The sequence below is a fragment of the Anolis sagrei genome, chromosome 2, assembly GCF_037176765.1.
Source record: "Anolis sagrei isolate rAnoSag1 chromosome 2, rAnoSag1.mat, whole genome shotgun sequence".
Classification (NCBI taxonomy): Eukaryota; Metazoa; Chordata; class Lepidosauria; order Squamata; family Dactyloidae; genus Anolis; species Anolis sagrei.
In genome coordinates, this window is record NC_090022.1 from 167,833,314 (window position 1) to 167,860,561 (window position 27,248).

Genomic DNA, 27,248 nt, shown 5'->3' on the forward strand with positions numbered 1-27,248 from the left:
GATTGATCTTGTTGTGTGCTTTCAAGTAGTTTCAGACTTAAGTTGACCCTGAGTGAGGGCCGGGTGAATGATCCTGGAGGATTGTATTCGGCCCCCGGGCCTTAGTTTGGGGACTGCTAGTCTACAATGTATCCATTTTTTGTCTCAGTGGTCCATGGTCTCTTAAAGATTGGGAACCACTGATCCACAGGGTAAGTAAAATTTTATCTTCCTCCTGGGACAATTGTGATACCCTTCTTGGGGGCTGTAACTGTAGCATCCCCCTCCCAAGCTTCTCATGTTTTCCAGTTTCACGGGGGATCTGTATCAGTATAAATATCAATAGAAAAGGAATAAAAACCCACGCGTTCACTTCGGTCATCTGGAGAGGCCTTGCTCGTGATCCCGCCTGCATCGCAAGTGCAGGGGACACGAGACAGGGCCTTTTCTGTGGTGGCCCCCCGACTCTGGAACACCCTCCCCAAAGATCTTAGACAGGCCCCTACATTGGCAGTCTTTAGAAAGAACTTGAAGATCTGGCTGTTCCGATGTGCCTTCCCAGAATAGGAAATCTCCAATACCAAGTCCCATAAGCACTTTATTAAAACTAAGATTGCCGCACTCTGCACACTGCACTTGCCCTATAAGCCTTATATACCACCTGTCACATCAGCACTTTTAATCCTGTACCCATTACTCTGGCCCGGCCCAGTTTTATTGTGTCTTAGTGTATTGTTTATTGCTTGTTGTTTATATTGCATTAATTGTTTTTAATTTGCCATAGGTTTTGTATTGTTATATTGTGTGTTGAGGCCTTGGCCTTTGTAAGCCGCATCGAGTCCTTCGGGAGATGCTAGCGGGGTACAAATAAAGGGTTTTTTAAAAAAACAAACAAACAGATAAGTAAAGGTTCTTTGCTCTCCATCTCCTTGAAAAGAGAAATGGGCACTGGTGAACCTCAGGAACTTAAGTCATCATTAATCTTCTTCCCAGATAAACATGAAGGAATACAATGGACTGAAGCTGCAAATCCAGGGCAGTAAATAAACTATTTTCACAGTTAATAACAGGGAAGAGTCTTTTCAGTAAAGGAAGAATTTTTCAACCAAGAACATACAGAATATGTTATACACTCAACAGTTTTCAAAAGTTGCTATTATTGTTTTGCTGCTGCTGCTGTTGTTATTGTTGTTGTTGATGATGATAATGATAACAATAATATTCTGACGTTTATTTCCAAAAAGAGACCTAAAAGAGGATTACCGTGTATACTCAAGTATAAGCTGAGTTTTTCTGCCCTTTCTAAAGGCTGAAAAAGTCCCCCTTGGCTTATATTTGAGTGAGGGTCCAGATGGGAAGATGTGAAGCTGAAAGAAATCCCAAGCCTTTCTGCCAGGACCCTCACCTCTCTGTACACCAACCCAGCACTAAGAGCCATATGAGTTCAATTGCTGTCAAACTGCATTAACTGGCACTGTAGATGTACCTGGAGGAGGCAGCAAAGCCTGGGGGGGTCTGGGAGAGGAAACAAAAGGGAAACAAAAGGCCACTGAAAGGGAAGGGATTGCTGGCTTTGACTCAGCCCCTCTTGGTGCCTCTCACATTGTGATGGATGTTTTTTGAGTGTGCAGCAAAAGAAGAAGGTAGGAATGTGCGTGCATGTGCAGCAAAAGGAGGAGGGAGGCCATGCATGCCACCCTCGCTCCTTTCGCCACACACATATGTGCCAAGACAAGAAGAGAGGCACGCATGGGGAGGGAGAAGCTTTGCAAACCTCAAGAAATCCTTCTTTTGTCACACACGCACACACCTCTCTTCCTCTTCCTGCGCGGTGAAAAACATCCATCACAACCTGAGAGGCACGTAAGAGGGGCTGAGCCAAAGCTGGCAATCCCTTCCCTTTTAATGGTCTTTTGCTTCCTGTGGAAAAGACTAGCACTCCTCCCTCAGAGGCCCCCTTGGCTTTGCTGCCTTCCCCAGGTACATTTATGTAAATATTAAATATTTAACCTATGGATGCTTCAGTGTAGTTTTATCAGTATCTATTTTTATTTTGAAATTTATCAGTAGCTGCTGCATTTCCCATCCTCGACTTATACTCGAGTCAATAAGTTTTCCTATTTTTTTGTGGTAAACTAAGTGCCTCGGCTTATATTTGGGTCGGCTTATACTCAAATATATACAGAACATTTTAAACAGGGGTCCTCAAACCTTTTGAACAGGGGGCCAGGTCACTGTCCCTCAGTCTGTTGGAGGGCCGGACTATAGTTTACACGGGAATATTGTTAAACATTTATTTCTAATTACAAATATATGAAATTTTGACTTCAAGCATGTTGTAGCATGGGTAACAGGCTAACTATAACAGCAGGGAACCCATGAATATGTTTACTGATCAGCCTATTGGCCGAATTCCCATGACCTCTTGTCATCATAGTTTGTGGCAGCTACACAAAGTTTCTGGAGGAGAACTACTAAGAGCTGCACAATTAAACAGAAAATAACAATTTCAAACCAGGAACAAATTTCTGTTCTACAATATTATTATTATGCTTATTTATACACAACTTTTTGTCTTCACAAGGAGACTGTGGGCCCTTCTCAGGATCTGATCCCAGGTTTTCTGCTTTAAACTGGATTATTTTAGACTGCACTGCCAGATAATCTGGGATAAACAGAAAACCTAGGATCAGATCCAGGGATATAGGGCTCTGAAAGGGCCCTTCCAAACAACCATATAACCCAGAATATGAAGGCAGATAACCCACAATATCTGCTTTGAACTGCATTATCAGAGTCCACACTGCCTGGTGAAAGACTTTTTGGCTCCATTCTTTTTGGACAATAGTATATAGTTGGTTGCCAGAAAGTGTCTAGTCTGGCTTGCAGTCCGAACAGGCCATCCTTAGCACATACATGCCTCATAGTATAGTTATACATGCCCCAGAGTTCACAGATATACATGCCATAATTAATAGTTGTACATGCCCCATAGATTATAGATTTGAATATGCTATAGAAACTAGTTAATAGATATACTTGCCATAGTTAATAGTTATATTTACCTCATAGAAATTATAGTTGTTTTTTACCTCAGAGTTTATATTTTACTATTCTAACTTTATGTCATAATCAAACTGCACTTTTATATCTTGATTATTCAGTAAACCCAATTGTTTGAATTTAATCTTGTTTGTAGAGTTTTATTTTGGGGGAATTACAGTACTTATAGGGCATACCGATGGTCACTGGGAAAATAGCCAGACACATTTAGTTTTCTTATTAGATCTTCCTGGTGTGCCATCATAGAGAGGAAGAGGAGGACAGTGGGTCCCTCCCCCGCCCAGCTACCAGCCACCAGGAGCGGCAGAAGCAGCACTGCTGGAGAAGCAGCAGCAGCAGCCTTCCTCCTCTGGGCTGCCCACCGGCCTTCCTCTCCTCCTCCTCTCCTTCTTCCTGAAAGCTGCCTCGGAGAAAGAAGGAGGGAGGGAGGGAAAGGAAGGAGAAAAGAAAGGGATATAAAAAGGAGAGGAGAAGAAAGGGAGAAAAAAAAGAGGGAGAAAGAGAGAAGGAAAGGGGAAAGAAGGAGGGGGAGAAAAAGAGAAAAAGAAAAGAAAGGAATAGAAGAAAAGAGGAGAGGAGAGGAAAGAAATTCCTTTCTTTTACATGTTTTTAATGCTTCTTTTTTGTCTCCTTCGATATGCTTATCAGTTGCATGTCCCCGACTCCTTCCTCCCCATCTCTCTTCCCCCTAATACACAGAAAGAGGAGCTTTAAAGCGCATATACACAGCAGGCAGGGGTGTTTGGATGACTTCTTTCCTCCCCCTCTTCGAAGCCAGGGAAGAGTGGGAGAAAAGCGGGCCGGATGGAAGGAGAAGCTTGAGAGAGGGACGTTGGGCTGAGGGTGAGCTCTTCCTCCCTTTTCCTTGGAAGGGAGTTTGTCCTAGGATCAGAAGCTGTTCAGTCCCAAGTCAGGGGAGGTGGAGAGGGGGCTGGAGGAGGATTTGGGATGCTTTCCCTATCTCCTGAGCACAGCTCCCCTTGAGCAGTTTAATTCCAGGGTTTGGGAGATGCGTTGGTTGGGAAGTTGGTGGCTCAGTTTGGCGTGTGTGTGAGAGAGACAGAGAGAAAGAGAGAGACGCAGAGAAGGAAGCTGTGTGTGTGCACGTGCGTGCTTTGGCAGGGCGCCAGGCTTCATTATGTTTCGACAGTGCCGGTCCCTTCTTTTTTCTGCCATGGCATTGGGGCGCCTTCCCGCCTGTTTGGCAGGTGGGCACGCAACGGGTCACATAAAAGGCCCCTTAACAAACTCCTTTCACGTGATGCCGCCTGTGCACCCACCCACCAAACAGGCAGGAAGATGTCCAGCAGCCACGCAGGATGAGCGAGGTCCACCTTAAAAAGCACCTCCTGCCCACCCTGCGTGGGACCCAGCATCCAGGGGCCGGATAAATGCCCCCGGGGGGCCTGGACCGGCCCGCGGGCCGTAGTTTGAGGACCCCTGATTTTAAATATGCACAAACCACAGAGAGCTTGAAGGGAAAAGTCTTCTAACTTTTTCTCAGCAAGTAGAATATTGTTGGCAAAAAGAAATTTAGTTTTTTAAATTTCCTTCATTAATTAAAAAGATCCACTTTAGCAGCTGATCAAATTTTTCAGTGCCAGAATTTTAATTACAAATTTTGACATTTCTCTTAAAATATTATATGCATTTTTCAGCTTTACAGATGGTGAAATAAATTTTCATAATACACAAATCATCACATAAATTATTCTACCAGGCACTTTAAAATCTGTTAAAAGGGCAAACTTGTAAAATATATCTTTTTTTATTAAACAGATATATTATTTCAAGTGGATGGACTAATTGCTAGCTTGTTAATTAATCAACGCATCTTCTGGAAAGTAATGGTAGCAAGCAAAAATTTCAGTTGGGCAGTCCAACACTATTCAGTGTCACTAGCCACAATAGTTGTGCTGCTATTCTTGCAACAGATGCTAAAAGATGTGATTAATTTCTCTTCCTACATATGTAGTTCTCCTCTTCACAAATGCCAGCATTTTTAACTACTTTCACTCACTAGAAAATTCTCAGCACATACCAGAAATGTGTCACACATACAGCTCACCTGGAATCAAATGAATAAAAGCCAGTCATCTCACTGGGGTTGCATTTCTCTCTTGGAAATGTGGGAGCAGACCCTTTGCAAGTGAAGCCAAGGAAGTGCTGCCTATCAAAGTTCCGACAGCTAAAACTATAGTGATCGAGCACTATTGATGGTTTAGATCAGGGATCCTCAAACTTTTTAAACAGAGGGCCACGTCACAGTCCCTCAGACTGTTGGAGGGCCGGATTATAATTTGAAAAAAAAATGAATGAATTCCTATGCACACTGCACATATCTTTTTTGTAGTTCAAACAACACTTAAAATAATACAATAATTAAAATGAAGAACAATTTTAACAAATATAAACTTGTTAGTATTTCAATGGGAAGTATGGGCCTGCTTTTGGCTGATGAGATAGGATTGTTGTTGCTGCTGCTGCTGCTGTTGTTGTGTGCTTTCAGGTCATTTCACACTTAGGTTGACCCTGAGCGAGGGCCTTAGTTTGAGGATCTCTGGTTTAGATGAATCTTTTCTACTTTCAAATGGGCACTACACTTGTTTTTACATAGACTGTTCCTCCCCTTTGAGATCAGAGAGCATCTGTTGGAGAATCAATGTTCTCTCTACACAAATTCAGCACTATGCAAAGAATTGTCCCAAATATGGCATCAACAAAGCAAGTATGGCATTGACAAAGATCATAGCTCTTTTGTCTTCACTGACGAATGGCTGGTTGGGAGGTATTGAAACACTATGTAATAAACTGAGACCAAATCTACACTGATCACTTAATGGTGTAGATGAGGATCAGCCCTGCAGCAACCAAACATTACATGGGGCAGTTCCGTGATAAGGGAACTTTAATACAGCCTTGGCTTTGCTTTACCCAAAGCTAGGGAAAAGTCTGAATTTTGACTCAACAACTTTTTTAAAAAAATATGGCCTTTCCCAACTTAGGTCCAGTGAGAACAGTTGGGCCAGTTCCCAAATGGAACCAGTTGCTTAGGTAGCCCAGGAATGTGGGATGACAGTCCCCTAATCCACCGCACCACTCCCATATTGCAGCAGTCTCTGGCTGTGGCATGCCCCCACCCCCCAATCCTCCTCCTCCTCTCCCCTTCCGCCTCCCTTGATATCCCAACATCTGACTGACATCAGAACTGCATTCAGCACCACCTGGCACTGGGGTTTCCCTCCAGCCTTTGCTGTGGCTGGGGAGTCCTTGTAGAAGTCTCCAGGGCCAATCCAGCATCCAGGACACCTGATCAGCCCTGAAATAAGTACCAGTGTAGAGATGCCCTGAGTGTGCACCAGTTTTATTGCTTTGGGTTGATCCTCATAATTCCATTCTTCAGCATTCCCCGTGGTATTTTTGCACATCTCTCAAAGCAAGAAAAAAGATCAATAAGAAAACAGTGCAAAGAAGAGATGACATACCAAGTAATATGCCGGACTGTCTTTTCAGAACTTCTCAAACTTCAGAGGACTCTGTAGGCTGGATGTCTAAATTTTGTTTATGTATGCAAACGTTTTTATCCCTTCAGTGGAAACACAAATTGGTAATCCTCTTTCTATTATTGATGGCAGTTCTAGGCACTGACAGAATGTTCAGGAAATTTGTCTCCTGTGTCCCTGATGCACACATTAGCATTGGCTTGTATGAATAAGTTCTTCCTTGAAAATCTAGTATTTCCAATTATCATAGATAACATAGATGGATGGATGGAAAGGCAGGCAGACATTATCTCAGAACTGTATATATAAAGAGTATGGAGATAGGTAGACAGGCAGATAAGTAGAAAGATAACTAGACTGGCTGTGTCTCTAAAACAAAGAGCAAGAGAGGTTAGCACCTTCTGCCATGCCAAATATGGCAGATGTTTTCATATATTTGGTGGTCTCTCTAAGCATGGAGAGCTACAGCCAGCTCTCTGCATCAACAAATTCTGAATTCTAGGATTGAAGCTATTCTCACTCCGTACCCACCAAAAAAATCCAAAAAAAACCCCCATATCTTGATTTTGCCATTATGTAGAAGGCAAAAATTAAGCAATAAGGCCAATTTATATAAGACTCCTTTTACTTGAGCACCCACAGATTTTGATATCCACGAGAGGTCCTGGAACCAATCTGTACAATACCAAGGGCCTATAATGTGCAAATTTGGAAATTAAAAGAAGGGTGAAAAGGAAATAGCAATCAGTTTGAAACTGAGGATATTTACTGTCTTTCAGGAAAGAAAGATGGAATGATGATAAAGAATGGTAATAAAGATTGATTTTTGATCTATTGAAATTATGTTTTTTAATATTTTACTGTTTTACTTGTTTAATTAGTTGTTATATGTTCATCGTGTTTTTAAGTGTGTTTCATTGGTTAACTTGTTATTACTGGGCTTGGTCCCCCAAGTCCATTTGGGGAGATGGTAGCAGGATACAAAAATAAAGGTATTATTATTAAATTTATTAATGATGAATGTCCACAAGTAAAGTGAGACAGAAAACTAAAGTCAGTAGGTTGTGATGGAGGAGTGGGACAGAAAATTAACCATATTGAGCCTGATGAGGTTTCCAATATCTTGCAGGAAGCTATCTCAAGGCTCAAAAAGAAATACTACCTCTTAGAGGTAGGGAGCATGCACACTGCAACACGTTATAGAAAGTCCCATTTACTGGATTGATTGTTTACCCTAGTCTGTGTGAGGCTCTTGAATCTTTTATTCCCTGTGACTAAAAAAGAAAAGAAAAGTAATGCTTAAAAGAAGGTATACTGGATCCATGGTTTGAAGCAAAAAAGTAATTACCATATTTACAATTTCATCTTGTTCATTCGTTCAGTCATTTCCAACTCTTCGTCGGAGAAGGAACACTTTGGCTTCCTCGACCATGGCCTGCTTTTCCAGGAGGATGGCCTACTGACAAAGGATGGGGTGCATCTCACACAAGTAGGAAAACACCTTTTTGCTCACAGACTCTCAAACCTCATTAGGCGCACTTTAAACTAGGCCCACCAGGGGAGGGGAACAACAGCCTTGCGAACACTACTTTACCCACAATGTCAGGGAACCACCAGAAGGCTAAACGGAGGGCTGCACAAACACAACGAGGACCAATTACCAAAAGCACAACAATCCCAATTAAACAGCTGAGGGGAAGATCTCAGGGGCTCACATGTCTTTACACTAATGCACAGAGCATGGGAAATAAACAAGACGAACTCCAACTTTTAGCACAACACCACAAATATGATATTATAGGCATCATTGAAACCTGGTGGGATGACTCCTATCGAGGGCTATAACCTCTTTCACAGAAACCGAACAAAGGGGAGAGGAGGCAGAATAGCCTTATATGTCAAAAACTGTTATGCTGCAGAAGAGATGCAAGACAGCAATCCGGGAAACCAGCTTGAAAGCATCTGGATAAGAATCAAGGGAACTGGGACTCAAAAAGATGTCATTGTAGGCGTCTACTACAGACGTCCAAGCCAGGAGGAAGAACTTGATGAAGTCTTCTGCCAACAGTTGATAAAACAGGCACAGAGAAGAGATGTAGTAGTCATGGGCGATTTCAACTATCCCAATATTTGCTGGAAAACAAACTTGGCCAAGAGTACAAGGTCCAACAAATTCCTTGCTTGCCTTGCAGACAATTTCATGGTCCAGAAGGTAGAAGAGGCAACAAGGGGGTTGGCTACTCTTGATCTCATCCTAACAAATGCGGAGGACCTAATCGATGCGGTTGAAGTGGTCGGATCCATAGAGGCAAGTGACCATGTGCTCCTGCAATTTGAGGTACAAAGGAAGGCTGAAACTAAGACAAGTCAAACCCGCATTTTGGACTTTAGGAGAGCTGATTTATGAAAAATGAAGAAAACACTGAGCAGCATACTGTGGACACAGATACTAAAAGACAAGGGAGTTACAGATGGATGGGAATTTCTCAAGAGTGAAATACTCAAGGCGCAACTGCTAACTGTGCTAACAAAGAGAAAAAATAGGACAAGTGCAAAGAAGCCAGAATGGATGTTCAAAGAACTTCTAACTGTGCTAAGACACAAAAGAGACATGCACAAGAAGTGGAAAAAGGGAGAAATCACCAAAGAAGAATTCAAACAAATAGCCAACACCTGTAGGGAAAAGGTCCGCAAGGCTAAAGCACAAAATGAGCTCAGGCTTGCCAGGGACATTAAAAACAATAAAAAGGGATTATTTTCTTATGTCAGTAGAAAAAGGAAAGACAAGGAGGCGATAGGGCCTCTTCGAGGAGAAGATGGGGCAATGCTGACAGGAGGTAGGGAAAAGGCAGAACTACTTAATGCCTTCTTTGCCTTGGTCTTCTCACAAAAAGAAAGTCATCTTCAACCTCAGCAAGATGGAGTGGGTAAGGGATTAGAGGACATCCAACCCCAAATTGGGAAACAAGTCATCCAGGAATACTTGGCCGCTCTAAATGAGTTCAAGTCCCCAGGGCCAGATCAACTACACCCAAGAGTACTGAAGGAACTAGCGGAAGTCATTTCGGAACCATTGGCAATCATCTTTGAGAGTTCTTGGAGAACGGGAGAACTTCCAGCAGACTGGAGGAGGGCCAATGTGGTCCCAATCTTCAAGAAGGGAAAAAAGGATGACCCAAACAATTATTGTCCGGTCAGCCTCACGTCGATACCACTCAAGATTCTGGAAAAGATTGTTAAGGAAGTGGTCTGCAAACACTTAGAAACAAATGCAGTCATTGCTAATAGTCAACATGGATTTATCAAAAACAAGTCATGCCAGACTAATCTGATCTCTTTTTTCGATAGAGCTCCAAGCGGGGAATGCCGTGGATGTAGCGTACCTGGATTTCAGTAAGGCCTTCGACAAGGTCCCCTGTGACCTTCTGGCAAGGAAACTATCCAATGAGGGCTAGGCAAAACTACGGTGAGGTGGATCAGGAATTGGTTAAATGGACGAACCCAAAGGGTGCTCACCAATGCTTCCTTTTCATCCTGGAAAGACGAGTGGAGTGCTGCAGGGTTCCGTCCTGGGCCCGGTCCTGTTCAACATCTTTATTAATGACTTAGATGAAGGACTAGAAGGCATGATCATAAAGTTTGCAGATGACACCAAATTGGGAGGGATAGCCAATACTCCAGAGGACAGGAGCAGAATTCAAAACGATCTTGACAGATTAGAGAGATGGGCAAAAACTAACAAAATGAAGTTCAACAGTGACAAATGTAAGAAACTCCACTTAGGCAGAAAAAACGAAATGCAAAGATACAGAATGAGGGACAATGCCCGGCTCGAGAGCAGTACGTGTGGAAAAGGTCTTGGAGTCCTTGTGGACAACAAGTTAAACGTGAGCCAACAGTGCGATGTGGCGGCAAAAAAAGCCAATGGGATTTTGGCCTGCATCAATAGGAGCCTAGTGTCTAGATCTAGGAAAGTCATGCTACCCCTCTATTCCGCTTTGGTTAGACCACACCTGGAATATTGTGTCCAATTCTGGGCACCACAATTGAAGAGAGATATTGACAAGCTGGAGTGTGTCCAGAGGAGGGCGACTGAAATGATCAAGGGTCTGGAGAACAAGCCCTATGAGGAGCGGCTTAAGGAGCTGGGCATGTTTAGCCTGAAGAAGAGAAGGCTGAGAGGAGATATGATAGCCATTTATAAATATGTGCGAGGAAGCCACAGGGAGGAGGGAGCAAGCTTGTTTTCTGCTTCCCTTGAGACTAGGGCGCGAAACAATGGCTTCAAACTACAAGAAAGGAGATTCCATCTGAACACGAGGAAGAACTTCCTGACTGTGAGAGCCGTTCAGCAGTGGAACTCTCTGCCCCGGAGTGTGGTGGAGGCTCCTTCTTTGGAAGCTTTTAAACAGAGTCAGGATGGCCATCTGTCAGGGGTGATTTGAATGCAGTATTCCTGCTTCTTGGCAGTGGGTTGGACTGGATGGCCCATGAGGTCTCTTCCAACTCTTTGATTCTATGATTCTATGATTCGTGACCTCATGGACCAGCCCATGCCAGAGCTCCCTCTCGGCCGTCACCACCCCCAGCTCCTTCAAGATCAATCCAGTCACTTCAAGAATGCCATCCATCAATTTCATTGTGAATATAAATTTTGTATTTTCTATCATTTAATGACTTTTTGTGCTTTTGTTTTTCAAGGACCATTGAGAATGTGTTGTTCCCCCCTCCCCCACACACCACCAAAAGGAACAAATAATCCCAGGTACTCGGAAATTCCTACCCCAATACTGTTGGAGATGCTGAGCACACTCACAGATCCTCTAGCAAAACAAGCAGTGAGAAAATATGACTTATTCAACACAGAAACAAAGAGTCTGTGCTACAGAAACTTGCATACTGAATTAATTTGAATGCATCAAGTATACTTAACTTTCACATTAATGTATTACACTTTATCTGTTTCAAAGTTTAGATCTTTACATGAGCATGGGCAAACACTTCTGCAATGAGATAAATGCTAAATCTCAACAGGGAAGAAACAACATTTATCACCCAAAGCTGTTCTGATACCTTTTAGCAATGTTGTAGTTTTGTGTTCATGTCAAATGAAGCATTTTCTCCTATGATCTTATACTTTGCCTCCACAATTCTTATTGAAATGAATCATGGTTGCTTCCTACCAAAAGGGGGAAAACATGTACTCTTTCTTTATCAAATAATGTGAGCATATGTACTCTCAAGATCCCATGTTGACCTATAGCAACCTCATGAATTTCACAGGGTTTTCTTTGGAAAATAATACTTGGAGGTGGGTTGTAAATTCTATGGAGAATTTAAAAAGAACTCATTATTCATGAAAACTTTCTGAATATTGTGGTTTGTATTTTTAAACATATTCAGACATATTTGTTTCGACAGGTTTTTGATATGTTGTTTAATTTGTGTTAGATTCTAGTTTGTTCTTGTAAGCTGCTCCGAGCCCTAGGGGAGTGGCAGCATATAAGTTTGAAATATAAATAAATAAAAACAAACAAACAAAACAGACCAATCTCTCTAAGAATGATACAGGCAAAACTGCCTGCTGTAATATCACAGAATTGCAGGAAAAGTATGACTTATGCTATTGGGCATGGATTTTCGTTCCTGGAATTCTCTTTAAAATCAGAGTGCAATTCTGTTAACTTCAAAGATATGCTGGGACATGGTGTCTAGGTGCAAAGTAAAAATGCTAACGACTGGCATTAGCCTATAGGATTTCTTGCAGTTTCTTCATGAAATACATTAAACTGGAATAAAATATAAGACTCCAACACTAAGCAGCACCCTGATGCCATGAGCAGGTGCTGGGCTTAACCCCAAGCACAAAATTCAACAGAAAGGGTGCAGTGACCCATCAAGAGCAATCTGGAGCAAGGGTCATCAGATTCATTATCCCCAGAGCCAGATCCACCCGCTAATATCAGGTGAGATATTAGCATTGAGATGAATGATCAGAAGAGAACCCAATGTGTGCTCACCAATGCTTCCTCTTCACCCTGGAAAGAAGTGACAAGTGAAATGCCGCTGGGTTCTGCCCTGGGCCCGGTTCTGTTCATCATCTTCATTAATGACTTAGATGAAGGATTAGAAGGCAGGATCATCAAGTTTGCAGAGGACACCAAATTGGGAGGGATAGCCAATACTCCAGAAGACAGAAGCAGAATTCAAAATGATCTGAACAGATTAGAGAGATGGGCCAAAACTATCAAAATGAAGTTCAGCAAGGGCAAATACAAGATACTCCACTTAGGCAGAAAAAATAAAATGCAAAGATACAGAATGGCTCAACAGCAGTATGTGTGAGAAAGATTTTGGAGCCCTTGTGGACAACAAGTTAAACATGAGCCAACCATGTCATGCGGTGACAAAAAAGCCAATGGGATCTTCACTTGCATAAATAGGAGTATAGTATCTAGATCTTAAAAACATAACTTATTATGTTTTAAGATATATTTAGTTGTATTTGTGCATTGAATTTCTGCTGTTAGCTGGTCTGAGTCCCTCCATGGAGGTAGAGAAGATCAGGATATAAAAGTTTTAATAATAATAATAATAATAATAATAATAGATCTAGTGAAGTCATGCTATCCCTCTATTCTGCCTTGGTCATACCCCATCTGGAATACTGTGTCCAATTCTGGGCACTACATTTGAAGGGAGATGTTGACAAGCTGGAATTTCAAGATATATCCACAAGGTTAAAAATTTATACGATGAAGATTTTGCCCAAATTCTTATTTTTGTTCCAAACCCTCCCAGTGAATATTCCTAACAATTTGCTGAAGAAGTGGTATAACTCTATAAAAATGGATAGTGGGAGGAAACAAAAACAGAATTGCCAACTTTCTATATTACAATAAACAAGAAATGGGTGGATGGGGGGAGGGCTCTTTGAGAATATACTATGAGTCAAGTCAGTTAGTGAGGTTACTAGAATTCAAACTGGAAGGGTCAAAAAGATGGGTGCAAACAGAAAAGGAAGCTAATAGTTGACCAAGGAGAACATATATGGGAGAGAGAATAGATAGAAAAGACCTTAAGAACTTAAAAGCTGGCTCCTGCTTATCAATGTTGTAAATCTGGAAAAAATGCCAAAATAAATTACAAATAAATAAAATTGACCCTTTCCCATCAGAAATCTTAGAAAATAAGGAGAAGACATTCAGGAATCTAATTAGAGCCCTGAAGGAAAATGGTATCAAAAGGGTAGGGGACCTCATGGAACCCAATGGAGAAATAATAAACTGGGATAAGATACAAGATAAAGGAGGTCAGGGGAACTGGATAGCGTGGTTAGGCCTGTCCAGTAAAGCTCAGGCTACAAAAAGAAGAGCAGTAGCAGAAACCTCGCCAGACACAATCATTAAAAGGAAAGTAGAAAAGAAAATCAAAGGAATTATTGGGCTACTGTATAAGGAAATAATCACCTTATCTTACAACACAAAAATAACCCTTATAGAGAATTGGAAACAATAAAAAACTTCAGCAAGAAATTAATTAGGTCTTGGATTGACAATATTCATAAAATTAAACATATGAGGATAAAAGAAACCCAAAGGAAAATAATCTCTAAATGGTATAGAACCCCCACCCCCCTCCAATTAGCACATGTAATAGGAAATATTACAAACAAGTGTTGGCACAACTATGGGAGGATAGGTTCATTCTCACACATGTGGTGGGATTGTAGAAAAAAAATCAGAATTATTATAGTACAATAAGAAATCTAATGGAAGAAGTAATAGGGAAAGAATTAATGTGGAATAAAGCCAGATTCATGTCTCTCACTATAGAGGAAAAGGAAAATAACCATAATTGGACAGAAATCCTAAAACATATGACAGCTGCAACACAGGCCACGATAGACCGAGGATGGAGAGACAATACAAGATGGGATTTAGAAACTTGGCGGACTTATCTATCGGAATATAGATTCAATGATTTCATCAACCAAAGAAAAAATAAATATAAAAATAGTCATACAGAACAAGACTGACTTGGCCTATACTCGGGTATATACAGTATTTACTTTTGGAATAATCTATACTGAAATAAGTCTTGCATGGCAAAAGTTTGTTAATTGTTAGAATGTATCAAATAAAATTTATAATAATAAAAAAGACAAGCTGGAATGTGTTCAGAGGAGGGCAGCTAAAATGATCAAGGGTCTGGAGAACAAACCCTATGAGGAGCGGCTTAAATCACTGGGCATGTTTAGCCTGCAGAAGAGAAGGCTGAGAGGCGACATTATAAGGGTCATCTATAGATAAGTGAGGGAAAGTCATAGGGAAGAAGGGGAAGGTTTGTTTTCTGCTGCCCTGGAGACTAGAGCATGGAACAAACTACAGAAAAGAAGATTCCACCTGAACACGAGGAAGAACTTCCTGACTGTGAGAGCCGTTCAGCAGTGGAATTCTCTTTCTGCCCCTGTGTGGTGGAGGCTCCTTCTTTAGAGGCTTTTAAGCAGAGGCTGGATGGCCATCTGTCGGGGCGATTTGAATGAGATTTTCCTGCTTCTTGGCAGGGGTTGGACTGGATGGCCCACGAGGTCTCTTCCAACTCAATGATTTTATGATTCTGTGCTGGTACAGCTGTACCAGAAGCTCCCACTTTATTTGCTTTGTATTAAGTGTTTGCTTGCAGCCCAAGGTTTGGGATTCTGCAGCAGGGTGGCTTCCTGTTAAAGTTTGCAGTTATAGGGCAGGCCACCTGTTCATCATCATTAGGTTCTCTAGTCCCACCCCTTTCTGGGTTTAGAGAAGGGAAGGGAGCCATTTTTAGTTAGTCTCTGCAAGAATAGCTAATGTACAGGATGTGTCCAGGTTCTCCTGTGCAAAAGCTTCAACCCTTAAGACTTCCCGGGGGAGAACAGTCTTAAGAGCAAAAGGATTCCCATAGATTCCCAGGGAAACAGCCCTAAAGCTCTGAGGAATTTCAGAGGGAAAAACAGCTTTGAATATCTAAGAACTCCAGCTGAAGTGACTACAGGCCTACTGGTAGGTACACTCGGTGCTTTGAGAGCAGACCAACCCGGTAGTGGCGCCCACATCAGTTAGGTTTAGGTTCACAGTTAGCCTGGGAGAAGTTTGGAAAGGGATTTTCCTTTAGAGTAAATTAACAGTCAGAAGTCACCAGTTGCACAAAAGCGTGGAAGTATTTGTTTAACCTTTTGAAGACAAAAGAAGTTTCTGTTGATTGTTCACCAATAAAGACTTTGTTATATTTCACAAGCCCTCCAAATACTGTTTATGGTGAAAATCCTTACGAATTTCTTTTCAGGCCCCCTGGCTTCCCACTGGGCTAAAGTTGCACATCCTGTTTTAAAAGCAATTCATTTCAAGCCCAGCGCGCGACAGAACGTTAAGGTTTGATGCTGGTTGCTTTGGCAGCCGAGGAGTAAAAGGAAAGGTCTTTTGAAGCTAAAGAACAGTACATAAGGGAGCCTGTATAGAGCCATTGCATTGTCTCAATTACCTGCATCCATCTGAACGTGTTCCTTCATTTTTGGCCATCTTGGAAGACAGCCCATGTGACTAGAGGAGCTGATTGCCTCCTCCTTCGCTCCAAGCTCCACCTTCCTTGCAAAGGGAAGTTTGCTACAGTTTGCTCCAAGCACAGAAGCAAGATTCTTCCCGCCCTTTTTGGAGTCCTGCACAGCATTGCTACAGTTTGCTCCAGCCAGAAGCAAGCCCTGCTAAGTCCTGCAAAGCATTGCTACAGTTTGCTCCAACCACAGAAGCAAGATTCTTCCCGCCCTTTTTGGAGTCCTGCACAGCATTGCTACACTTTACTGCACTACTATTGTAGTTTCTCCCGAGTTTTCTAGGAATTCTGCTCTCTCTCCCTGTGCTACATTTTCTAGGATTTGCACTCTATAATAGGAACCATGCCCCCTAGCCAGATGGGTTGCTGGAACTACAAATCTGAAATCAAATAATTTTCAGATTTGTCAAATCACATCCCAGGGAAATTTGATTCTGCTGGGAAATTGCACGTATCCCATGAATAGCATGAAAACACAATGAAACCCTAGATTAACACTTGAACCACCATAAATGAAATATCTTTAGCCTTTACCTTAACAGTCCTTCTTATTGAACTGCTTTCCTTTAAAAATAAGTATCACCAATATTTCATTTTGATTGGATACCTCACGTGTAAGCAGCCCAGGACTGGATGCAATATTATGTGCATACTGAATATGATGGCCATAATGAACTGGAAAAGATGACATTAAATTGGGATGTGCAAACTGATACCTTTGCATACACCTACCCAAGATAATGCTGCACTTCACAACCCATCTGCCCTAGTGACTATGGCAAGTAGCTGAGGCTAATGAGAACCGAAGTGGAACATCAAGAAGACCATACGTTACCCACCATAGTAGCAGATGAACAAGAGACCCATCAACTGAGGAATTGGCTTATTCCTGTAACGCTGCTCTTTCCACAATCAGAAATTGCTCAAAGTAGCTTAAATGCCTGAATGAGATCTGCCATTATTATTTTTTTTAAAGGTGGAACTTGGGTCAAAAATAAAAATAAAATGCTCAACCATTTCAAATTCTGCCATAATTTTATGAGCTTCTTGTCAACTTGAATATTTCGGGATACAGGCTAGGAGCCAGAAATTCATGTGCTTCTTCATAGGCAATCAATATTCAAAGAGCCCAGTGGAAATGTAGGCCACCTCCCGCTTCTTTTTCTTATCCTCATTAGCAGTGCACTTAATGTTAAAAGAAAGAATGCTTTTATAAACATTATAATTTCTATTATTTTCATGAACTATTGTTATGTTTACTCAAAAAAATTCAGAGTGATGAAAACAAAAAAATATATAAACAAATCAAAGTAAATCTACAAGAAAATATAATAATAATAAGATTGTGTGTTTTGGCAGTGTTGTAACCTGCCTCAAGCCATAGGGAGAGGTGGGTAGGAAATATAATAATAATAATAATAATAATAATAATAATAATGATGATGATGATTAATAATAATAATAATAATAATAATAATTCCTACCCACCCCACCCCCAGTCAACATGGATTTATCAAAACCAAGTCATGCCAGACTAATTTGATCTCTTTTTTCGATAGAGTTACGAGGTTAGACTCAATTTATGGAATGCCTTGCCAGTTGAAACCCGATCTATCCAAGACCTACTTGCTTTTCGGAAAGCCTGTAAAACCTTTCTCTTCCGACAAGCTTTCGATGGGTGAATAACTCGGGACTATGTCTGTTCTTGTTTTTATTGTATTTTAAAGTTAATTGTATTGTTTTAATCTACTGCTGTAAAGCGCTCAGAGCCAAATTGGGAGTAGCGGTATACAAGTCAAATAAAATAAATAAATAAATTGCAACGACCTTCATATGCAAACCCAGACCCCAGGACCCAAAGAGGTTGCTTAACCCTTCACTACAAGGGGATGGTAAGATGCAGGAAATGCCGTGGATGTAGTGTACCTGGATTTCAGTAAGGCCTTCAACAAGGTCCCCCATGACCTCCTGGCAAACAAACTAGTCCAATGTGGGCTAGGCAAAACTACGGTGAGGTGGATCTGTAATTGGTTAAATGGACGAACCCAGAGAGTGCTCACCAATGCTTCCTTTTCATCCAGGAAAGAAGTGATGAGCGGAGTGCTGCAGGGTTCCGTCCTGGGCCCGGTCCTGTTCAACATCTTTATTAATGATTTAGATGAAGGGCTAGAAGGCATGATCATCAAGTTTGCAGACGACACCAAATTGGGAAGGATAGCCAATACTCCAGAGGACAGGAGCAGGATTCAAAACAATCCTGACAGATTAGAGCAGGGGTCCTCAAACTTTTTAAACAGAGGGCCAGGTCACAGCCCCTCAAACTGTTGGAGGGCCAGATTATAGTTTGAAAAAAACATGAATGAATTCCTATGCACACTGCACATATCTTATTTGCAGCGCAAAAACACTTAAAAACAATAGAATAATTAAAATGAAGAACAATTTTAACAAATATAGATTTATTAGTATTTCAATGGGAAATGTTGGCCTGCTTTTGGCTGATGAGATAGGATTGTTGTTGTTGTAGTGTGCCTTCACGTAGTTACAGACTTAGGTTGACCCTGAGCAAGGGCCGGGTAAATGACCTTGGAGGGCTGCATCCGGCCCCCGGGCCTTAGTTTGAGGACCCCTGGATTGGAGAGATGGGCCAAAACTAACAAAATGAAGTTCAGCAGGGACAAATGCAAAATACCCCACTTAGGCAGAAAAAATTAAATGCAAAGATACAGAATGGGGGACACCTGGCTTGAGAGCAGTACATGTGAAAAAGATCTTGGAGTCCTCGTGAACAGCAAGTTAAACATGAGCCAACAATGTCATGTGGCGGCAAAAAAAAGTCAATGGGATTTTGGCCTGCATCAATAGGAGGAGCATGGTGTCTAGATCTAGGGAAGTCATGCTACCCCTCTATGCTGCCTTGGTCAGACCACACCTGGAATATTGTGTCCAATTCTGGGCACCACAAATGAAGAAAGATGTTGACAAGCTGGAATGTGTCCAGAGTAGGGCGACTAAAATGATCAAGGGTCTGGAGAACAAGCCATATGAGGAGTGGCTTAAAGAGCTGGGCATGTATAGCCTTCAGAAGAGAAGGCTGAGAGGAGACATGATAGCCATGTATACATATGTGTGGGGAAGGCATAGGGAAGAGGAAGCAAACTTGTTTTCTGCTGCCCTGGAGACTAGGGTGCAGAACAATGGCTTCACACTATAGGAAAGGAGATTTCACCTGAACATGAGGAAGAACTTCCTGACTGTGAGAGCTGTTTAGCATTGGCACTCTCTGCCCAGAGTGTGGTGGAGGCTCCTTCTTTGGAGGCTTTTAAGAAGAGGCTGGATGGCCATCTGTCGGGGGTGCTTCAAATGTAGTTTCCCAAGGACCAGCTTCGACCCCAGCGTGGCAGAATTCCACCCAATGGCTCAGTGGGAAATCAACAGACTTGTCCTTTTGGGCTTTAAGAGCTCTGCCTAATGTTTTGGACTCACAAGGACATCTTTTTCGCTCATGAACTTCCCTCAAAATGGACCATGGACTCATATTGCTTGAAAATAATTTCTTTATTAAATTTTTTTGGTGGGTGGGATGGGGAAGGAGATATTTGATATGAATTTCTGTGGATTTCTGTATTCCCTCATGTATTTTCCTTATGCTTGCCCTGACACCCAAACCTATCACTCCTTCCACCTCCCTTTGGGTAAATCAATCCAGGAAGCAGCCAGCTGTTGAAAGGGCAATCAGGGGCAACAAAAGAAACTCATATCCCAGAACTCTGGCGAGGACAATAAGACCTGGAAACTCTATGAGGCTCCTGGATTAAGGCCATCAGGCTGAGATCTCCTTCTGCAGACTTTTGGCCATTTCACAATAGGAGCGAGACGCCCCTCAGGGGGCCGCCTTCCCAATTTTGTTTACTTCATTCAAAACTGGACATTTCCACTGCCTCCCCTTTTGTGCCTTATCTGATTGTGGCAGGAAGGCCAGGATGAAAGTAATCAAGGATCACCGCAACTCCACTCAAGGACAATAGCCTGGGCATCGCACCCATTGGTTCATTTGCCTGCTCATTGTTTCTGTTTTCATCCCGCCTCTCTCCTCCTGATTTGTCAAGGCGCTGAAGTAGGGAAAGCTCTCCCATTGGCTCCTGTGCAGCAGAGGAGCTCTGTGATTGGCCCTGATGCAGGGAGGGCGGCTGCGCCTCCTCCCAGCTGGAATCTCATCAGCCAATCACCTGCAAGCCAGGCGGAGGGCAGAGGGCGTGCTTTGGAACTTTCAAACCTGGAAATTCCTATTAAAATGCCTCTGATCTCTGTACTGGTATGCTTGCATGTGAGATATCACTGCAATTGCATCCGCTTCAGCTGAATCGCTCATTAAAACCTCTGTGTCACTTCTTCGCCTTAGCAAGAGTCTCATTTCAATTTATAATGTTAATAAAACTGCTGGAATCAGGCTTCTCTAACAGCTCGCCAAGGTAGCGGACCCTCTTTGGTGCGGTCCTAGGGGTCTCTCTTACTGGGGAGACCCTCCTAAAGTCCGTATTGACTTCAGTACCTACTCAAGAAACTGGTTCATAGCACAAATGACCGAGAGCTCACCCTTTCTCAAATGTATTTTAATACACTAAGCTTTACTGTGAACTGCCATTTATAACGTGGGCTTTTTTTTGCCTAAAATTAACTGTGCAGTAAGAGAACAACTTTATTTGTTCCTGAACTGTAAAGACTATATATTTAAAAGTGAATACAGAGGAAATCCCAACATTTTAATTGCCAAATAAAACAAAAACTCCAGACAGCTAAACAACAGAATATATCCCTTCTGACAAGCTGAAGACCTTAACATTCCTTGGTAAGATGTGAAGTAAATATCGAGGAATGCCTCCAACCTGGTCCATTAAACAAGGAGCTGCCACTGTATATTTTCTTGTTAATAAAAGTTGGAATCCTGGATCACTGAAAGGTCTGAAATACTTGATATAATATACCTCTAGGCAAAAACAAGAAACATCTGCAGTCAAGAAAACCCATGTGGAGATAAAAGCTATGTAGCTAATCAAAATAAGCTTCACTTGAGCAGAAAGACAAACAAAGAGACTCTAGATGTCATTGTATCTGCCTCATTTTCAGGATGTTTTGTCATTCAGCAGGTAAGGTTTCAGTGGAGGCTTTCTTCAAGAAGGCACCTACAAAAACTTATCCTCAAGATAGTTACTACTCAAATGCCCAGATTTAGCACTGTTGCCTTCCACACACTACCTGCTATTTGTTTTCAAGAAAGTAGTCTAGGTTTTGTTAAACCTCAGTTAAATAAGACTGGAAAGAAAGAGAGACAGAGAACGAGATTACGGGTGTTTCTATACAGCCACAAAATGTGAGCTGGAAGCAGTATCCAAAATGCTGGATTTGGCCTGCTTGCAGCTAGGCATGGATGCTTCGGCCTGCCCTGGCAGTGGTGGATGTCCATGTTGCCCAGCCATGCTGAAACTGGTTTGGCACCATTGGACAGTGGCCCAACTGGCACCTCCCACCCCACTGCCACCTGTTACATAGACTATATAGACTAACCTGCTGCTTGTCCCTAGCTCTTCCTAGTTTTTTGCCATGTAAGAGGCAAAAGACCCTGAAAGAAGCAAGGAAGAAAAGCCCCCCTCATGTCAGGGACTCTCTGATCCCAAATCCTTCCAAGTATGGAAATTGGAAGCTACTGCTACTGTAAAGGGCTCCCACTGGCTGGCTGCCAACCGCCCCACAAAGACCCACTCATCCCCTTAAACAAGGAAAGGAGTTGGGGGAATAAGGAGGACACCCGCAGATGTCCTTTGAAAGGACCTCTAATCAAAGTAGCATTAACTCTATGCACTATAATGCAAGTCATAGCAAGCAACTCCTCATTTACTTTATATACTACAAAGCATTTGGCTCACTTGTTCCCAGAGATATCTGGGGGAGGGGTATAAGTGGCATCTAAAGACAACGAAGTAAAAATAACCAAAAGGATAAAAGACCCCCCAGGTATGATTTCTTTTTAATCAGTCAACATGCTGGTCATAGCAAACATCTCCCCATTTCCATACTACGAAGTATTTTGGCTCAGTTGTGCCCAGAGATGTCAGGAGAAGGGAAAAAAGCGGGACACAAATAAAAGGTTGCTTACTTGTAACCTTCTTTCTTTGAGTGTTCATCTGTGAAATTGGTAGTAATTGTGCCTGAGCAATACTGTCAGAAACCCTAAACAGGTGTTATAAGGTACTTTGGCTACAGCTTCGCCCACCCTCCCAGAGGGCATATATGCTCTGGAAGAGGCAGTAGCCCTTCGGGGAGATGGAGTACAAGAATAAAGTTGTTGTTGTTGTTGTTGTTGTTGTTGTTGTTGTTGTTATCAATATTATCATTATTATCATCCTCAGTGGGATCCCTCCAAGGACTCAAAGCTGAAACAGCAGGAATGTGGGAGACTTGTTGGTTTTGTCTCCGCAGCAGAACTCCCTCACAATTGGTGGAACTCCTTTAAAAAATGGAGAAGACTGGATGCCTTCCGGTGGGCATCATTTTACTGTTCCTACAAGGTTGCAATTCTGTGTGAAGGTAAAAGGAAGTCAAGAAAAGGAGGCTAATTTTGTATGTTGTTTTTTCACTTATATCTATATAAATAAAAATGTAATGTTCGTTTGTAGGATTAACATAACTCAAAAACCACTGGAGGAATTGACACCAAACTTGGACACAAGACACCTAATAATGCAAGGAGTAACCATCACTCAAAAAATTGATTTTTCATTTGAGAGTTGTAGTTCCTGGGATTTACAATCAAAGAGCATTCTGAACTCCACCAACAATGGAATTGAGCCAAACTTGGCACACAGAACTCCATGACCAACAGAAAACCTTGAATTTTGGAGTTGTGGTTCACCTACATCCAGAGAGCACTACGGACTCAAACAATGATGGATCTGGACCAAACTTGGCACCAATACTCCATATGAACACAGATGGAATCTGGGGGAATAGACCTTGACATTTAGGAGTTGTAGTTACTGGGATTTATAGTCCACCTACAATCAAACCTCACCAACAATAGAATTGGGCCATACTTCCCACACAGAACCCCCATGACCAACAGAAAATACTATGTTTTCTGGTGGTCTTTTGTGACCCTTCTGACACCCAGCCCAACTCCCTTCACCAGGTCAAGAAAACATAATCAAAGTCCTACTGACAGAGCCATCCAGCCATAGATATATATGATTCACACACACATGTATATGACAGATATAGTATCATAGATTTGAAAGGATGTTAAAATGTTACATATGTTAGATTTGGACGCTAGTCATGTCATGATGATTATAAAATTGTAGGGTCTCTGTTATAACGTATCTACATGAGCTGTTTATTTGGGATTATTGTGCTCTTGGTACTTGGTCCTTGTGTTTGTGCAACCCTCCTTGCTCAAGAACCATTTATTAGTTTTCTCTAATCGTTTTATTTTAGTCTGTTTGCTTTGTACTATTCACTTCAAAGAGAAAAATGATGCACAGGAGGATAAAAATATATACTAAAACAATTTACAAGAAAGTAATCCTAACATCTAGTTGGGGTGAGAGCAAGTGTAGGCAAGGAGTGTCCCTCCAGTGGTGGTGAGACATTGGGATAATGTTGAAGCATATTTTTACCAGTAGCACCTGGTACATGATAGACCATGAAAATGAGTGCTTTGGGGTAGAATGGAAGTACCTAGTAAATCTAATAAATCTAAGCTCTTCTGTGCCTTGAAAATAAGGTATATCTTATAAGGCATCCTGGAGATTAAGTAGTTAATTTTCTCTTAAAGAAATTTGTTCTTAATATAAACCCATTAGACATCTCTCTGGGGGGAAGAATATGTAGCCTTAGACCTGACTAATGCAGATCTGAATAGCTCTGGGGATGGAAAGTCATCTGGCACCTCATTCTGCATCCCCATGCCATTTAGGATGGCTCTGTACACATCGATTTGATATGAGATTGCCACAGGATATACTGGATATTTTCATCTCCTAAATTTGAGTATCTTGTTTGTGTTCCTTCACAGATTCTGAGGATTAACCAATCATTTGGAGCAGGTTTACTTTCCATGATAGGGGCTGATCAGAGTTCCATGTCAACAACATCTGGAGAGCCACAAGATCCCTGCCCCATTTCAGTGTTTGCGGATCTGTTCTGTATATGATGATTATTCTCTAAGTTGTACTATGCCACTACTCTCACATTCCATATAGCCTTTTGTGGCAAATTAGGCTTTCTAGGTTTCACCTTCTTGCTATCATGTTCAGATATGACAGTAGTGTTGCGCAGAGTCAAGTTGTTGCGCAGTAGCAATGTCCAATATGCCCAAAAACCCAATGCCAAAGACACAGGCCAGTCAGAAGAAATAAAACAGTAGAACTTTACTCTTGGATGCAGAGTTGAAAAATAAAACAGTTTGGCACACTTACATAGTTACTGTAAGTAATACAGAATAAATCTTCTGTGTTTTAAATCATAGAGCATAACAAAATAAAACATGGTTACTTCACCATAACCTAAGCTTCTTGCTTCTTCTCTCCAGCAATTCAAACTTCCAACTGCCAGCCGTCTGCACAAGCCTCAAATTGTTACATTTAAAAGGTGTGGCCTAGCTAGCATTCTGCAGCTGCAGTTAATCATTAATACTTTGCAAGGCTTTTCTGTTTAGGCTTTCTTTAACACACACACACACTGGGCTTAAAGCAATGTACCGTAATAAGTAGCTACACTATGACCTCAGAAATGCCCATTGTTGCTGAAGTGGCCTATATAATTATGCTCCTAAAGGACAAAATGAACACACCCCTGTAATGTTTCCTGTACTTTACTCAGTTATACAAAACATCAGAGAGAAAGAAAAAGATCATAAAATATACAAGCACTGCTCTGAGCCAATCTCATGGCTTCTTTCAGAATGTCAGTCTGGCTGGCTTAAGTTGCACAAAGTGTTTGCAGCAGCTCTGAAGGGACTGTAAATTAAAATGCCTGAAAGGAATTATGTTGTTGCTGAACGCTTGGAGGCTGCATCAGTGATGTAGTCCAGAATCCTTGTTGATACAGTGCATTCTGAGAGGAATCATCTGAGATTAATGTAAGGGGGCGGGAATGAGGAATTATTCAGCTCCCCAAAAGGTGGCATAGGGTAGTGGGAAATAAGGGACATTGGAAGTACGTTCTTACACCCACCTGCCACATCTGGCTGATGTGCTAGGAGGAAATAACATTAGAAACACAGTGACAGGAAGAATCTGGCAGGATGCTTTTACGGTACATCTTGAAATAGTTCCATCTGTACATATTCACTTTCCCAGTTGGCATTTTCCACCTGCATTACTTAAATTCCCTTTGAGATGGTCTCACATTGATGTCATTGCTGCTGCTGCAATTATCATCTTGATGTATAGAACACCTTTTTCTCAAAACTGCAACTCTGCTTACAAATCAAAAGCACAATATTGTCAAAAAAGCCCAAAATGAATAATAAAAAATAGAATTACACTGTTAACAACCTTTCAACTATTTAAAACATATGATTCAAAATCATTAAAAAGTTTAATATCTCTATCTATTGACTGATATTTCTATATCTATCTATCTCTATCTCTATATCATATCTATCTATAATAAAATTGTATGTATGTGCGTATGTGGGCACTGATGTATGTTCGTGGCTGATTTCCTATTGGTTCTCACTTCCAGAGACCACTGTGATCCCCACCGACAATGGATCTGGACCACACTTTGCACATGGAACCCCCATGACCAACAGAAAATACTGGAGAGGTTTGGATCTGGACAAAACTTGGCACACATATCCAACATGCCCAGCTTTGATTACTGGTGTGGTTGGAACAATAACAGGTGATGGTGGGAGTTGTCGTTTATCCAGAGGTGGCCCTAGGTAATTTTCAATGGTAAGCAAACAGTATTCCCGCCCCCCCCCCCCCCCAACCAATCACTGATATATAGTTTCTGTTTGTCGTGGGAGTTCTGTGTGCCATATTTGGTTCAATTCCATCATTGGTGGAGTTCAGAATGCTCTGATTGTAGGTGAACTATACATCCCAGTAACTACAACTCGCATATGTAAAGGTCTATTTTCCCCCAAGAGTGCCTCAAGAACGCCCCTGGGCAAAATCAACTATACTGCAAATGCTTACTTTGCGTAATGGTTTGAGCCACCCCTGTGTTTACCCATTTTGTTATGCATTTTCTAATGGGCCCATTCTTAAAATCCAAAACCCAAGGATCAATGCTTTTTATGTTTATCATTACAAAAGACCTAAACCTAGGCATCACCGAGTACTTAAGCTAGTAGTAAAATAAAGCACACTCTTAAAAGCTCTTTCCTTGAAAACATTCTACAGCAAGAAGGAGCTAGAAGCCCTCTTTGCATAGGGAGTTTCCAAGCCTAGGGTCAGATACTGAGATGATCCTATCTGGAGCCCCACCATTTGTGCCTGTGACAGACTGATCCTCATTACAGTTACTATAACCTAACAAGTAATTCTAACTCCCCCCCCCCCCCATACCTGATTTCCTTCTACCATTTGGAAATTACCTTTTAATTAGCACAGGAATTTGATAACGGATGGGCTGTTGAGAAAAGTCTTCTTTTAAAAAATCCTTTATTCCGATGCAATTTTAAACTGTTTTAAATTTCGATGTCTTTTCAATATAATACCATATAACACCAGTGCTGCAACATTTACATTGCCTTCCAACTGAGTACTGTGGCCTGTATAAGATGTTAGTTCTGACCTTTAACATTCTTTACCGCCAGGGTCCATCATACCTTAGGGACCACCTCTCCTTCTCCCATCATCGGAGGTCGCAACGACCAGCCCAACATGACTTACTCTATATACCGGGTCCTAGAGAAGTGCACTTGGAAAGTACCAGATGCAGGGCTTCTTCTATTTCTGCCCCTGCCTTATGGAATTCCTTGCTACCCTATATGAGAGCCATGCATGACTTAGGACCTTTTACTCTAGCACTTAAGACCTGGCTTTTTACTATTATTATTATTATTTGACTTGTATACCGCTACTCCCAATTTGGCTCGGAACGGTT

The 27,248-nt window shown here is 41.7% G+C and overlaps 1 protein-coding gene and 1 long non-coding RNA gene across 3 annotated transcripts in view; one reads left to right on the forward strand and one right to left on the reverse strand.

Moving 5' to 3' along the window:
- TRPC4 (transient receptor potential cation channel subfamily C member 4) overlaps positions 1-27,248 on the reverse strand; it is a 182,706-nt gene that overhangs the window by 114,019 nt on the left and 41,439 nt on the right. The window contains exon 1 of one of the 2 annotated variants that reach the window (XM_060763453.2): positions 16,062-16,102. The exons of the other annotated variant lie outside the window; for it this stretch is intronic. The gene's annotated coding sequence lies outside the window, so the exon portion shown is untranslated. Of the gene's footprint in view, positions 1-16,061; positions 16,103-27,248 lie in introns of those variants that run through there. 2 annotated transcript variants of the gene reach the window in all.
- LOC132767966 (uncharacterized) lies at positions 1,902-25,510 on the forward strand. Its single transcript, XR_009630680.2, has 3 exons — positions 1,902-1,959; positions 22,538-22,715; positions 24,202-25,510. It is a non-coding gene; the product is annotated as an uncharacterized lncRNA (long non-coding RNA).